This window comes from Thermobia domestica, chromosome 14 (genome assembly GCF_964235325.1).
Source record: "Thermobia domestica chromosome 14, izTheDome1.hap1.1, whole genome shotgun sequence".
Classification (NCBI taxonomy): Eukaryota; Metazoa; Arthropoda; class Insecta; order Zygentoma; family Lepismatidae; genus Thermobia; species Thermobia domestica.
The window spans coordinates 47,497,642-47,515,784 of record NC_137467.1 but is presented as its reverse complement, the minus strand read 5'-3'; positions in this window follow the sequence as shown (position 1 = coordinate 47,515,784).

Below are 18,143 nucleotides of genomic sequence, written 5' to 3'. Positions count from 1 at the left end.
CTTTCCGACATAATTCACATTGAATTTCTGAAGCTCTCAAAACGTCGGCTATAAATTAATAATTAAACTTATTTGTCAATATTGCAATGACCGTATAGGGTATATCTGGTCCAATTCTCAAATACTAATAATTATCCGATTTTAATTAACAATTAAGTATTAATGATTCCATAATGTACCCCGATGATAGCCAACTTCTCTAAACTGAAATTCCGCGCCATAGAAATTGTTCTGTGGCGATAACCGCAATTTCATATGGTGTTTTACGTTTATAGTATACACTCAGAAATCATGTATACGTTCAAAGACACTAGCTCAGAAGTCGAAAAATTTACGGATTATGTTAAAGCTTCGGCAGTCGAAACACCGCCATCCAATACACAGACAACAAAACACCATATAGTGGAAATAATATTTCGAAGAGAGTCTAACAAATTCAAACATATACTTGCCGATGCTGCCAGTGTTACATGTTTTGTTATTTACATAATACTATATTTTTATTCAAGATATATATCAAGATAGATTTCAAGAATATTAGTCGAATAAAGCTACAATTTTTCCAAAATAATATGATACTAATATTTTACAGTAGTTACATTTCAACTACAATTTTATCTACTTCTATTTCAATCTGAACGTTGTGGACGTTAATGACAACTGGTGTATTCTCCACTGCCAATTTCGATAGAAAAAAAAACAAAGTCCTGTCACAAGTGAGTACCATTCAGACGATTTCTTTGACTAGATATTATTTCTTTCATACGTCAAAATACACTTTCACACGCGTAAGTAATTCCAAACGTGGAAAGAATCCTCTTGGAAAGTCACTCAACAAGGGGAATATATTACTCTTCACAGTTGGCAGAACTATAGAACTACCTCTTGCCTTGATTGCAGAAATTGATCATTTTGTGGACTACGTAACTCTAATTGAACATTTTTCATTTATTCTCTATATCACACATCATGAGATTGTTAAATAGAGTAAAAATGGGAACTAATATCACCGAAATCCATAAATCTGTTTGCAAACTGTGTCGAAAGTTTTTCATCTGCATTATGGCATGTTAAGATAACTAAATTCATTTATCACTCCTTAGCACGAAGTAAAATATATTGAGGTTTCTTTCTCAAAACCTTAATCTAAAACATCAAACGAATAATGAACCCTTCTAGACGTCCATTAAAGTATGAAATGCTTTGGTTTCGTTCTTGTAAATTTAATTCCAGTTCATTGAGATGTTGCGTAATATCTCTTAGGAATGCGATACTGGAACTGAACTTCAGATTGAGCAGCTCTACTAGTAAAACCTCAAAACCTTTCTTATTAATTGCACCCAGGAATTCAACAACTTCCTTTTATAAGGGAAAAAAAACTTTAGAGGCTCTTTCCCTCAGTCAACCAGCGAACTTCGGCGTATGCAACCAAAACATCATACGCCGAATTATGTCCTTCTAGGAAAGAAAGAAGGTTGCCATCACTAAATATCGATTTCCTCCATTTTGCCACTATTTTAATACGTTTATTATATTTAAGTAATTATCGTACAAAGGTTTTTGTTGAATAGTACATTGTAAAATGTGATAGGAAGACTTTGAAGACCTTTAAGCCATGTTGAAACAGGAAGACTTTTAAGCAAGAACGAGGTTACTGCATTGATTTAGTACCATCAGCAACTACTGAAGAAATTTTCTTTGCACACCCAATCACATTTACCACTTCCTTTACCGTTCCGTATATAACCTTGCATTTTATAGCATCATTAACTTGAGTAACAGCAGGAAGATCCTCGTGAGTATCAAAATAATTAGAAATAGTTCTAATACAGATTAAAAGCTGAGTCATATCTTTTACATCGATCGATTTATCAATAGCCAAAGAAGATTACTCAGAATGAGCAATATTTTTCAATTTATTGTGAACAAGAGCAGTTAAGTTTTCAACTGAAATTTAAAAAATATTCACAAACACTCATTTTTACGCTGCAGCTTATACTTTTATGTATCTAATGTACCTAAATAAAAGAGACAAAGCACTAACCTATGTGTTTTTACCATAAACTTATTTTTAGTTTCCGCTCCTAAAAAATACATCCACCTTGTGTATTATTGATGTCTTTACATTTTAAGCATTATTAAATTTTTCGTCTGCCCAATGTTAACATTTATGTTCGCGAGGGCTGTATGAGAAGACATCGCTGGCAAACCATGTTCACTGCCCATGTCTGATGTAACCTAACATTAAATCAACATAATATGTAAACGCCCATGACTCCCAATATAGAACTTGAATAGCAGCCATTAACAACCGAAACATGTACCTTAAAGACATTATTTCTTTCGCATACTGCCAATATATAATTCGTTCATTGGTTATTCATTTTAGATGATTTTTAAAATAATTTATTTTCTTCCGATTTTGGTATTCTCTTCCAAGTCCACTTATCCATAGCACAAACTTCCTCTGTTTTGTGCTCTTCGTTCACTTTACATCCTTTGAGTTTACTCTTCTTATTGTTGATCGCAACATTAGCACACAAAGTTGCCATACCAATTTCTAGTCACTAATTCATTTTGTTGTTCTTCCTATAGAGCAACCTTAGAATACTGAGCTTTCCAAGACTAGTGTCACGGCTTTTGCTTTCAATGAAATCCACGTGTGTATTTCCTGATCTTTATGTCCGTTATTTTCTTTATTTTTACGTATTCTGCGTGTAAATCTGCTTGATTATTCAATTCAGGACGTCTTATTACTACACGCTAATACATTTCATTGCTCTTTAAGGTAGCGGTAACATGAAGAAAATTAGCTATTTGTAACTGTAATAAGTATGGTATATTCACTACCATGGTGTTCGGGAGGTTATTTGTAAAACAACAATATACCCATCTTGTCGTGTTGCACGTTGATCTGGCTACTAACTACACGACTTTAATTTAAATTTCTACTGCCTGTAGATGTATGTAACAAGCAACACGTAAATTCAGTTGAAAGCGTACTTATTTACACGAAATAGACACTTTTCGAAAGAAAAAAATAATTTGTAAGAGAAGGCGCTGAATTAGAAACTGAAATAATATAGTTTGAGATTTACACCTGAACAGTTACTGTTTTCGTTCTTTCTTCACACTACCACATAATCCCTGGCTATTTGTCAATTGTGAACTCTTCTGACGGTTTCCTTCCAATCCGCTATTTAGTTCCCGAGTCATGCATCATCCTTATCACGTGTTTCACATTTATAATATCATATTTACCATTCGTTTCGACGTATCAAAACTAACTTTGTTAATTCAACACCAAACCTTTAGATTAGAAATCACAACTCTTAGACATTCTTTATCAATTCTTCTTTATGCAGCTTCTAATTTTATCTCTGTCTTGATTAAAGGAAAAATCACACACAATTCAATCATGTAAAAATTTAGAAAATATATGCAGATATTCGATGATCGACGCTTCAGCGTCGCTGACCAAATATTGTCAATTTATTTATTTATTTATTTTTTTTGCTTGAACTTAAATTCGTATACAATCATTCTAGTTCAAAGGCTGACTCTTGGGATTAATGGCCCATTATAATTAACTGTAATGGTCAAATACTAATCGGAACGTTTTACACAAATAACGGAATAAATCATATATTTTGTTTCCCGACGAAAGTTTCAAAATCATCAGAATAGTGTTTATCATTCCCAGTACTACCCATTGAAGTGTCTTTTAACGTTGACCACATCCTAATTTTAACGAAATAAACTTGGTATAATACCTTTTCTCCAGTACAGTATTGCTGACAAACTAAGGAATGGTTTTAATCATATAATGCAAAATTATGTCACATTTTTGTAGACTACACACAAACTACGAGTATTTCAAGGCATTCTTGTAGATTTACATTTTCATCTTACATTAGTTTTCCAGAAATGATATCATGCCGACCGTTTTCTCTACACATTAACGTTTAACACGAAGTAGATATACGTAGCTTATTTGGTCATTGTGCGCCAACTAAACACAATGGAAGCTTTTATTTTTGTGATGGATAACATTTTGAAATTCTGTGCTATTCCACCACGCCTTAGAGTTCGTAATATGCAAAGATATTGAGAATAACGTACGATTAGAATACTCAAAATCACTTAAATATTCAAACATATATGTTAGTTCATTTATATATCGATATATATGAAACATGCGATATATTACAACAGAATCAAATTATAAGCAGGTATATAATCATCGGCTTTGTAATGAAAGTGAACTGATTCTTAGTTGTTATTTGCAAAAGTGGAAATAACATATTAAAAGCATAATACTTGGCACTACATAAACATTATTTAACATATACGGCAACTAATTATTTTTTTTCATAGAATGCCTTCAACTCTTTTATAATCATATTCATATTTGTGTATTCACGTGTTATATATTTAAAACAGATTAAGAGAGACGACATGAAACACGGACCAAGTTGTAATGCTAAGAAAAGATAAACGTTTAGTAAGCAATTTTGTAGTTATACATGTAGCATTTCTTAAATAAATGTTTTATTTCTTTGATAAATTTATGACATAAATAAATAGTTAATATACATGGTGTCCAATATACAATGCACCCGGAGTTTGGGATAGTAGAACTTTTGAACCTGAAGCGATACACGAATAATGGTTATGCATATATTTTTAAACCAGGTAGCAACGACTGAAGTACATTAGGAAACACAGTATTGCAAGATGCAACTGAAGGTGCAAATCATTTTTTTTCTTTCTTTCTTTCTTTCTTTTTTTTTCTTTTTGCAAAACAGGTAAATTGGCTCATAACTCATACGTATGGATTTTCTATCGTTAATTTTCAGTTTGTTAAGTTGAAGTAGCTCGTACACTATTAAGCAGAAGAATGGATTTTTCATTTCCAACCATAACTAATCGGATGAGGTCTCTGCAAGGGGGAACTACCGAAATCAACACTCTGAATTGGCAACTTCGTTAATGTTTCAGTGCATCGAAAGGTGTGTAATGGATCTGTCTACATTATGCAATTTCTGAAAACAATGGAAAACAAACTTTGAAATTATCATGAAAAAACCTTTACTTATATGCACCCGGCAACACTGGAACTATCAGAAATGAGTTACCAGCTCTACAGCGGATGCTAGGATTGTCCCCTTTTTTATGCAAACACTGGTTGACACGTTTCGCCAGGTTGGCAGCAACTTCACGAGGATCAGATGTGTTAATATTCTCAATGGCACTGCGAATGTTCGAGAATTGTTTTTGCATACCTCTTGTTTTAAGTAGCCCCATAGAAATGAATAGCGGTGTTGCATGGTGCATGTAAGTAAAAATTTTATGCTGATAATTGCAAAGTTTGTTTTTCATTGTTTTCACGAATTGCATAATTTCAGACAGATTCTGAACACACCTTTTGATGCCCTGAAACATCAGCAGTGTTACCAATTCAAAGTTTTAACTTCCGAAAACTACGATTTCCCTTGTTCCCCCTTACAGAGGCCTTATCTGATTAGCTATCCGTGGAAATGAAAAATTATTTTTTTCTGCTTCATAGTTTCCAAGCTACTCCAACTAAACAATCTGAAAATTAACGACAGAAAATCCATACGTATGAGTTATGTGCCAAAATGTTTTGCAAAATAGTAATAATAATAATAATAATAATAATAATAATAATAATAATAATAATAATAATAATAATAATAATAATAATAATAATAATAATAATAATAATAATAATTGGTTTACACCTTCGGTTGCATCTGGCAACACTGTGTGTTCCTAGTTTACTTCAATCTTTGCTACCCAGTTTAAAAATGTATGCATTAATAAGGCTTGAATTTGGTATAGCCATTATTCATGTATCACTTCAGGTTCAAAAGTTCTACTATCCCAAACTGGGGGTTGAATTGTAAATTGTACACCCTATAGTTCTCTGATGACAACCAATTTTTGGTTTATAACTTTATAGACTCATCAATTTACACAACGTTTCACCATTGTACATGAAGAAGTAAGGAGTTTTGATTCCATTCAGTTCACTGAAATAGGAATGTGTTCTGTATTCAATAGTGCTTTTAATACTTCTATCAGGTAAGAACTCAATATATTTTGTTATGCAGAATCAAAATTTCGAAATCCAAAGACAATCGACCGCTTCATTTTATTACGAGCGAAAAACGTTAGAGATTTCGCATGGGTATAGTACGTGTAAGGCAGCCTTATAAAAAAAGTTATTTGCAGTAGACCCTAGGGAATTAATTGCATATTTTGTTACACAAGATCCCAATAATGAAGCTTCAAGACGCTTGACTGTCTCAATTTCTTTATCGGCGAAAAACGTAATCGATTTTGCTACGTAAGACAACATATACGGTTTTCGCCCATAAAACAAAATTGATACGGTAAATCGTCCTGGTGTTTACAAATTTAGATTATGTGTACCAAAATTCATCAAGCCCATACCCTTGCGTCCGATACATAGAACTTTTCTTTCTGTGAGTTAGGCTGTGTATTTATGTGCTGCCTTTAAATTTAAGTATACTTTATAAGAATCTTAGCTGTTAAGATACTGTGTGCTCGAATGAGCATAATTGTTCATCCCAGTTCCAGTGTTATAAAGTATTAAGTGGAATGTTTTATCATCATCCATAGAATAAGTTGTATGTTGGTGGTTTAATTTCTAAAGTATACCTGCAGATTGCTGGGGAAAACAGCTTAAAAATATTTTTAATTAAATTCCGTTTGAATGTTCGACATTCCTTTCAAATTTATTCGAAAGTTTGAATATGCCTTACTGTTCCATAGTACCTTCACGTAATATTTTATAATCATTGATTATAATATATGTAACTTCAAATAACAACATAATAGGACCAAGAATCATATTAATGGAATAATATTGTACAAGAAAACTATTCTTAATTATCTTCTAGAGCTCAGAGGGAGATGAGTAAAGTGATCGTTGTAAAATAATGAGTAACTCTTTCGGAACTTCTGATCATTTCCCCCTGACAGATGACATTCTGATAAAAGGAGACTACTGAATATGAAAACATAATGCGTACAAAATATTATCGGTATTTCAACATTTCCGTGGCAGACAAAATAACAATGTTACTATAATAAGACTTGTCCTGAATACGCTCAATGTTTATAGGTTGCATATTAAAGGTTTTTACTTTTCCCAGTGTGTTATAGTTGTTGTGTGTAGAAATTTGTACGTATCACGTATCATAATTTAAGCAATTTGCAATGCACTGTACATGTAGCATAAACTAATTGTAAATTTGTATTTAATTTTCTAAGTTTCAAATTTACTTGTTTGTAGGTGAGATCCTATAGTAAGAATTTAACATTATTATGAATTACTTATATATATGAGCTATTATATATATGATCAGTAATCTCATTAGAACCAAACATATAAAATAATGCTTTGATTCATATAATAGCTCAAACAGATTAAAAATATAAAGATGGTCATTTATATAAAGTAAATTAACATTATGTTCAATACCTAATTTTACCAAGAAAAGTATGTTTATCTTGATCCAAATAATTATGTAGTATTCTGTATGTGTGACAAAATCTGCATTAGAAATTCTATTCATTATACATTTCATCTTCCTACAATTTTGAAGGGTCTTGAAAACAACAATTCTTTTTGTGTTGATTGCAGTACCTGTAAATGAGAACGGCATTAAAATTGTACTTAGAGATTGCATGAAAAGTGTCATGTAGTACTTTATGATATTTTCTTTGTTATATCATATTGACAATTTTGGAATACACTTAAAAATTAAAAACAAAATATATCATGATAATTATACGAGAGAACTAAAGTTTCGTGAACATTTTTAGTAACGTAAAGTATTCAATCTTAGGGTTAGTTTTGCCTAAACAAAAAAGTAAATACATTGTAATTTTAGAAACGTAAAAAAGTTTAATATGCAAGTGTTCTTAATGAGTAACGGTTGTAAAAAGAGGCCTGGGCCGGTAGTGGTCACCCTTTCAGTAGTGGTCATCAAGTAAAATAAATTTGAAGCCTAGACTCGTATTAGAAAATAAGCTTTATTTTTTTCCTTTTACTGTAATGCCTACTACACGTTGTGTATATCGCATCCCTTGCGGATGGCTTTTCATTTGGAGTACGAGTCTAGAAGAAGTTGTTTATGTGTATGTGGAAAATTTTTCCAATTTCCAATCCGTAAGCAAACCGTCCGATATATTCAATTATGTCTACTTTATTTTATAAATATTCTGAATCTTTCTAATGTGGAGGAACTCAATAGTGAACAGGGGGCGCGGTGGCTCAGTGGTAGAGCGTTCACCTCTGGGCTTGAGGTCCCGGGTTCGATTCCCGCCTCCGCCAAGTGAACTTTGTGGTGGACACACACCGTGCTCGTGGGTTTTCTCGGGGTTCTACCGTTTCCTCTCGCTTTCTTCATTCCACCATTTCACTCATATCTCATCATCACCGTCTCCTTTAGCCTACCCGGCATAACCATGGGACGTAAAACTTAAAGATTTCATTTCATTTTTTTTCAATAGTGAACAGTTATTTCAACAATTTATTTGTTTTTATGCTTACACTGTTGCAGGCATGAGTTGTAATGAGTGACCATTACTAAAAGATAAAAACGACTACTTTTTAAGTCACGGCCACAGTAGGTGGCAATAATGGAAAGCACAATTTCAGATGTGCGCATAACCACAACAAAAGCAGTTATTTAATACTGGTCACATAATATTCCTGAAATTATGTTCTTTTCCTTCTTCTGTCGGCGGCTTAATCGTGCTTCATTTTTTATATTACTTTCTTTATTTTCTTTCTTCTAACGCAATCCTACTCAGTATATATATATATTTTTAAATATGGTTCCAGAACTAAAGAAATGCCTTCGAAAAAATATTTATGTGCAGGGTTGTCCGGAAGTTCGTGTGCCCTTTAGTTTCAGCAGTATAGTGTTATTTGTGGTAGAACGTCTGTACACTGTTACCTTGAAGTTTTAAGAGTCTTTAAGAGTTGTTAATATATGTATGATCCCCTTTCATGTCGTAACACAGTTGGATTCTGCGCCAAGTTCTTACAGATGATTTGTGGAGATACTTTGGAGACACAAGGGTGAAGACGTTTTACACAGCTGCTAGTATTTCCTACGTTGTGTGATATCAAGTGTTTCTTGCTTTTGCTATATAGAACCCAGAAAGCATTGTCCAGTGTCCTCAGATTGGAACTTCTTGAAGGCTATACAAAGGAAGCTAGTGAAGATGCACAACCTCTTTCAATCCTGCGGCCAGCAAACTTCTGATTTAGGTAATTGAACACCTGAATCGCGAAGTGCGCTTGTGCTTCACCCTGCTCTATCACAACGCTGTCTTTGATGCAATTTTCTTGCAGTTTATGCAGCAACTAATCATTAAGCATCTCCGGGGAAGAATGTCCGTTAACACATTCTTCTAAGAAGTAAGGCCCAAAACTGTGTGTTGCACTCATTACAGCCTACACCATCAAGTGTGGTGGGTTTATCTTCATCTCTTTGCAAAATCGGGGCTTTTCTTGCACCACATTACATTCCCAGAATGAATACTCCGGTGGATAGCACACTCACCCGTGAAGCTGCACTACGAAACCGTTTGGAAGGGAATGCCTTGAGGAGAGTTTTGCATGCCTCCTTCCGCGTATCAATGTCGGCGTCACTTGTTCATTCACATGCATTCGACGGTAAACCTTCAAATTCAGATCTTCTTTCATGTACCTCATCATGGTGGTCCGAGATAGATATACCAAGCTTCGAATACCTTTTAAGTGTTGATTTAGAATGCGACTGGTACACTGATGCTTCCACATTACGGCACGTTCCCTTCATTTTATCGGTCAACCGCTTCGAGGAAGGTCTTTCACACTGCCCGTAAGAAATGTACGTTTTCCCACCCTAACATTGATTCTTTTCGTTGTGGATTCATACCTAAGCGGTCTGTAAATTTCGCTCTAAATTTTCCGCGGCGTCACCTGTGTAACGCCTTACGTGAAGGCAAACCGCAACAACTAATCTATGTTCATAGCTATATGGACTTTGGTCGCTCATTGTTGATTACTCCAACATCACTGTAAATAACTTTTACCTAGCAGAAAACAACATGAAACAAATTAACATGGATATCAATGTTGCCAAAAAATCCGAATCAACGTTACCAGACAATGCCAAGCAGTGTTCGAAAACGAATGTTGGTAAAACCTAAAACCGTCCGAAAACACCAATTAGAAGTACGCCCACTTCCGGACCACGCTGTACAACGATGACTGTTTATGTTTATACGGTTTGCTGACAAAATCCTTTAGATTACCTTGAGTCCAAAATTGATCAACAAACGTTGTCGAGTTTCAAGTAAGCAGGTGACACCTGGCATTGACATTAAATATTTCATGATTTAAGTATTTTATGTGTGGAAGAAATCAATTCCGAGCATATAACAGAGGATATGCAAATGATGTCTAAGGAGTCTGGGGAACTGCTCCGTGATTCTACTGAAGATATACAATCTACTCAAAACGATTCACCTGAAACGTCTGATGAAGAATGTCAATCCAAAAACAATTCGTCTCCTTCAACATTTACAGCTTCTCAGCATGTCGATACCAACTTGATATATCATAGCCAATGCATGTGCACAGCAGATTCTAAACGGGAATCCGGTATGTCTAGTCCATTCAAAACAAATTTGTTGCGATCAAAAACTCTAGAGAAAACATGAAATTCCCAAACGTGGAAGCTTCGGTTACATGCTGTAGTAAATTCAAACCAGAACAGGGACCTCTTAAATAAAGACAAAAAAGCAAATCGACGTCTCAGAATTCAAACAGTGGATGTAAGTCAAAAGCAACCTGTGAAATTAATACTAAAATAAATATCGAAAAACGTAAGTGTCGTAAGTGGTATATAAGATATCAACAAGTCACACTGGAAATATTTAGAGATGGGTGGAGTGTACTAAACGTAAAAGGTAGTTTTGATGTTAGTTTTGTATCCATGAAACATTATGAGCATTTTGGATTTTTCTGTCTGCATAAAATAACAATCTGATCCTGATAACGAAAAAAATGGTTTTGTGTATGGTAAAACAAATCCTGATAACGAACAGGTGAAGTAAAACAACCTGAATGAAAAATGGAGTGATCTCTGGGCACACGATGTAGAATAAGATTTCTTCCTATCCTAGGTTTGGTATAAAGGGCTTTTATACAGTGAAAAGAAACTAGGTTATCACAGCCAATTTTACATTTTTTTCTTTAATAACATTAAATAATCGAAAAGCAAAAACGCAGTACACTAGACATTACTATTTTGTATGTGATACCGTTATCATGACTTACATATCTGCTACTGCTTTACATATATTCATACCGCTGCGAATAAATGATAAATCTATAAAGAGCTCCAAACAAATAGCTGACCTGGCAACGATATAAAATGTAAAATAATATTCTGTACTACACCGCGTTACCATTTTATGAATTATTTTGCTTTTCGAAGGTATTCCATAAAACTGTAAAATTAGTGGTAGTTTAATTCGTTGTATAGAGGACCCTTAAAATATGATGTTCTGGCAGATTTTATATTTTTATATGTATGTGAAGGCACATAATCATTGCTTCACTACAAGTTACATATTTTTTCTTTAAAAAGTATAACACTTTAATTAAAATGTAATCATAATCTAATTTCGTTTTATATATTATGCAATTATTCAATTTCATTAAATATTGAAGATAATTAAATAATGTATTATATTACTTCAGTGATTTGTTCAATGTAAAATTAATTTTACCAAGAAAATGTAATATGAATAAACGCAGTAACGTATCTTAAGTGTTACATAAAATATGTGATCACTACTGAATATCAAAGTGAACGCAGCTAGAAAAAGTGATAACTACTAGCGCAACTACTCTTCCCAATGAAAAGTTGGCGTATTTTCTTACTCCTTCCTTTAATGACTGAAAGTTGTGATTGCATTGAAAGAGAAAAAATACTTTAGCCGAATAAAAGTCACGACTGTAACATTAAATCACAGTAATAAATTTAAAATTTCCTTAAATGCTTCCACTACTGGAACAGTCTCCCTAAGCAAACATAGTGTAAAGACTTTACTACTGAACATTTCTTCATGTAATGCAATCTCTTCTTGGAGGAGATTCAGAAATTGATATAGAAAAATTTATTCCTTTTTCTCGACATTTTTAATTTCATAATATTTGATTCTTTCTCAGTTTCATATAACAGTGCTTAGACTGTTAGAGCTAAGTAGAGATGTGACAAACTAATTGCTGATAGATGTTCGCACATGCTAATTTCAACATATACTCATTTTCACCTTTCGTGTATGAAACTGATAACATATATATATATATATATATATATATATATATATATATATATATATATATATATATATATATATATGGAATCTAATTAGAACTATAACTAAAATAGTAGGAAAGCTTTAGAATAGGAAGGTGATGATTTCAACTTTTGAAGTACAACAATAGGAGTAATTGACAAATTCAGTTGTGTTATAACTTCATTCTTTGCTGTTTAGTATTATTTGATCATTAGTAACATATTGCGTTTGTTTCTACAGAGATAAAGCAAGACATACTACCGATGATACATATCAAAGTTCCACATCAACAGGTTATATCTTTGTAAAGGAACCAATACCTAATGCCAAGGTAACATTAAATTTATGTTTAAAGTTAATAAAATGGGAACTTACTGAATCGTTTATTAGCACTAAAGACAAGGGTAATTTCTTTTAAGATTTTTGAATATCTAAGATGTGAGTTATAAATTTAGTAAATACGACGTAATGTTCACTACTTCCAAGAACTCAATGCTCAAGGTTAAACCTTTATAGCATGAAATTTGAAATTCCTGGATTGAATAATTTATGTAATGCAAAGGAAAGATTTCTGTTGATCGGATCAATGGTGGAGAGGTTGAGTTGATAATAATAAAGAATTGTTGATATATCAAACTTATTGTTTAAATTCATCGACTATTCAGCCCGGAGGCTTGTTGCCGCGTTCATAAAAGCAAAGCCCTCTACCGGCGTCTTTCCTTAGTCAGCTAGATCCACTTTCTTCTTTCTATTCGTATTTCTATCATATTCATCTTAATATTGTTCTCCCATTTGCGTTCGCCGTGTATTACGTCGTTTACCGTTCGGACTTTCACTTAAAATTTCGAATGGGATAATAATGTCTTCTATACTGAATATGCAGCTTGCATACCTGGGTCTCTTAGGTTTTATTTACTCTAATAATGTTTGGTAAACGATGTAAATTATGTGGTTTCTCGTTATGAAGTCTTCGACATTTCCCATTTCTATAATAATTTGCGTTCGTAAGTTCGTCTCAGGATCTTGTTCTAAAATACTTTCAAACTATGTTCCCTCTTCAGAGTGGGCGGACATGTTTCTCAGCCGTGCAGATATACAGGAATGATTTTCGTTTCATATATTTTAATCTTCAAATACCTTTAGAGATTTTGAATTGAATAATGATACGGATTTTGCGTATTTAGTCTTTTTTCTGAAATTAATTCTAAACCAAGGGTGTCAAAAAAATCTCAGTATTCATTATTTTGTTCTATCATCCCTAATTAAATTTACGTCATCAGATTACGCCGAAACATACTCTATACCATATAGATCTAGGTTATGATTGCTATCTTTGATTTTCCTTGTAGCGAACAATGTTTGATTCTCTTCTTCTTTGTAAAAATTCTTCCTTATTACAACTGAAAAGAATGAATTTTCGTATCTTTATTAACAATTTGCAGCCTTCACTTAAAACTAATTCAGCTGGAATTTTCTCTAGAGTCGCCTTTTGGTGTTTTTTTAAATTTGTGATGGTGACTTTTATTTCTATTTGGTGAGGTTCAGCAAAATATGGTTTTGTTGAGCACATTTCTCTTTCTTTACGTACATTATTTTTTGGCTGTTTGTTACATAAGCCCTCAAGGAAATATTGCCGTATATTTAAGATGTTATTTGTATCAGTAAAAGAGAATTCCAATCGGCTTTTTGTAATATAAAAGGTCGAGGTTGGTAGATCTTTAATTTGATGATGTCCGTAATTTTGCCCGTATTTTTTTTTTGTTGTTTATTATCGTATTCAAGTTCCTTAATTTACATTTCAAAAATTTCGTTTGTTAATTCTTAAGTTTTCTTACTTTCCCCATGTTGCTTACAACATTGTGTGTAGCTGTTTCATTCTTATTTTGTATCCAACCCAATTTTCATCTTTTCTGCTAGCTTAATGCATTCCTGTTTGAACTATAGTTTCTTTGTAAGTATTTCGTCGTGTCCTAATTTTTCTTTTCTTAAATTTTTAATGCTATCTCTGATTGAAATCCACATTTCTCAACACTATTGCATTGCGAATCTTCTATAACCCAGAATCTATTCAGATATAAACCAATTTTATTTCAGTGTTCCCTTTTTACATGGGTCTCTGAGAAATGATTTTTTTTTGAATATAGGCTTCTGCAAGAAAATTATCGAACATAGCTTTAGCCCTTTTTCTTTTCGCATTTCGCACAAGATGAAAGGAAAAGAAGCGGGATGAAAAACGGTTGTTGTTCGTATTGTTATAAGAACATTAGCATATATGAAATCCTTTAAGGTAGATACATGAAACATAAGATTTATATTTTTTATTAAAATTTATGTGTAGGAGCATAATGTAAAATAATTAAGATTGTATTTACCTGTTTTTCCGACGTACGTAACCTATAAATAAAAATGTGTAGAAAAGTAACGTGCAGATGTATATCCTAATATAAGATCGAAATAACTCGAAATACATAAAGCTTAGATAAATGCAAATTGTCATTTGGAGTTATAGATTAAAATAACTGATAACCTGCTACGAATATGCTTTATATAGAGACAAAAGAATAAAAGATAAACAGATGGGTTTTACACTCGTAATGAGATTCCCATATCTGGAAGTTCCTGAGACATATAAACTGATATTTCAGCTGTAGCCGTTTCATACCTTAGCTGGTTTCTAACACCTATATTGCGTGACATATATTGTAACCAATTTGTATCAAACTGATCTATTGTTTGAGATTCTGGAGGACACATGTACTTACATTTCCAATGTTTCTTACTAGTTATTCGGAATTGCAAAACATTATGCACGTAACGTATTACGAGTACGAAACACTTCCAGTCAAAGAAATACAAAATATACATTACTTGGAAAACGAAGGTTTATTTGTAATTCCGATTCAAAAATCAGTAAATATACACACAGTTTTCTTACATAAATAACATCAAACTACATCCTAATAATTTCAAATGTTTGACAACTTTCTATGATGTGCCTTCTTTGTCTTATTTCATGTATAACATTTCATTTTCACTGGACACAACTTTCCACAGTATAATTAAATGGGGTATGGGAATAACTGTTCCCTCGTGGTTGTTACCTCAGTTAGGATGTATAAATCAATGTTTTATATGGTTATAAATGACCACTGGTACTGGATAAACTTTCTAAACGTAATATTGATTTGAATACATATTCAATCGCCAGTTCACAACAGTTATGACAGCAATTGCACTATTGTTTAGTGCTTTACTTCGTATGTTAATATGTGTTAGATAGAAGAAAAATTTAAGGAAACTCTTTTAACAAGAGTTCAGTGTATTCTTACATTAAGTAGCGATATAAAAGAGAAGTAGTATTCTTCGGATGATGGGCGCACACTTTAAGCTTTGAGAAAAGTTCAGCACAGTGTTTGATGGTTTACTCTTCTAACCGGAAAATTCTGAAAAGTTTGACAGTGCTTTTTTAATGTGTCTGCAGTAATAAATGTTAGCAAATGCAATTTATGCACAATAAACATATATTAATAATGTACTAAATAACATATTGGCCTTCAGCATCCTTGATTTTCTTTTCTAATAAATATATTCCGTTTCTAATGTTTCATAGTAATTGTGTAATCAAATATGGCAGTTTTCGTTTCTGAAGAATGTAAACACTTACTAATTTAATACACAAAAATGGCTAAACTATACTGATTATCGAAAAACATTTTACAATAGTGTAGCCCGAAAAAAGACAAAAAATATTTCTCAAGTCTTGATACGACTGAAGAGACTCAATATAGGGGAGTTAGAAAGGGAGTCAGGGAAAGAAACAACGTCCATTTGTATCTTCCCATTGCTTATGTGTTCTCTCTTAAGCAACTCTACTTTTCAAGGTTTGGAGAAATTTAGAGCACATACGGAAACGGAAGATACAAACCAATTTTATTTGTGGTTTACTCCTTTCTAGTCTCCAAAACGAGTAACATTAGCACGTTATTGCGACTTTCGAGAGATAACCAGTTTTATCCTTTCGATATTCGAGAAATATTCACCCCTATATATTGCCGTATATGATGAAGAAGACTGTATTGGCACGGTGGCCTCCTGTGAGGGTCTCTGTGTTCTCTTAGTACTTACTCCTGGGTGATATTTGTCGGCATTTTTATAATCCTCGTGAAGATACACTTTTTTATTATTGAGAAATGTAAGTGGATATTGCACCCTAGTTGGCGAAAAATAGTCTGAAAAAATTATATTATTTAGATAAATATTAAATGAAGGATGCTTTTATCCATCAAATCTTAATTGGGGATACTTTCACAATTAATCTTTTGTAAACAGGAATAATATTTACTACACACATCAAAGAACTAGAAAGTTCTCTCACTACAAGTGGATCTGTACGTTTGTTTCCTTGCGCCACAAAAATATTATTTATAAAGCGCATACAATATGAACAATTCTTTCAGTGATTCAAGTTTCACCGACGATGAATATTTGTCAATATTGACGATATAGACATTAAAATGCATATAAACTGTATTTTCTCTCCTCTTGATTGACAAACTTTGATCCCACTTTGTATTCATTCCACTGTAGGAGGATGGAATTTATTATAGCTACTTTGAGCCTGAGAGCAGTAACTTATGTGCAAGTTAAGCAGAAGGTAATACACCTCGAGAACCAAAAAGTGCTCGATTATTATTTGAATCCACTTTGAACCACTTCAATGATAGCAAAAGAGTTTGTATCTTTGCTACAAGATTCGAAAAAAAAAACACTTTCCACCTGATTGCATCCAAATCCAGTCACCACAACATAACAGTATAGTTAGAATAGGCAATTACATCATGCACTTCCAAACGTAACGAACTTGATATGAGGTTCATCATTTTAGCTAATAGCAATGCACAACACAGCTCTAATGGTGGCAAAGACATTTGTTTGATTGGATCAACTTTAATTTTTCTCCCATGATAATGTTCACGTTCACTTGGCCGTCTTGAGATACTTACTTCATATACAGCACTCAACAATAGGCATTTTCGGAAGAATCAGAATCCTATTAACTTTCTCCTCGTAGATTGAGTGATAATGATACGCCTGCTGATTTTGATCTTTTTTCAGTAAAGAAAGTTCTGAGTAATAATTCCTCCATTTAAAAAAAAAAGAAAAAAAGGAATTGAGGAACTGGACTCTTCTTTTCTAAATTTAGCTTCCGAATTTCTTGCAATATTATTTTTGTAATAATACTACTCGGATAAATAAAACCTAATGGATCGAACACCTTTGCAGTTTCTAATAATCTATTATGCTTAATTACAATAAACTTAACTGATACAAAATTGGCATTATACGAAAATATATAATTTGATTGATACCACTGAATTCCTAACGTTTTAACATAATTACTACTACAAAAATCAAAACTATTTGTCACTTGTTTGAAATGAGAGGGTACTAAGTCGAAAACGTTGCTACTGTTGGATTATCATTTTCTCAGTTCAAAACCTCCTTTCTGCAATAATGCACTGAGTTGTTCTTGTATCTGAATTTCTTCACAGACTGAGTTGGCACCATTGATTAAGTCCTGAACAAAAAAAGTCTTGTATGACTACAGCCGCTGCAATTGAAAATGATTCTTCTTCATATTTCCCTAATTGTTGAAAACTTTCCACTGCCAAATATAGTACTGAAGCTGTACCATAAGTTCCGTCACAATCCCATAATCAAAG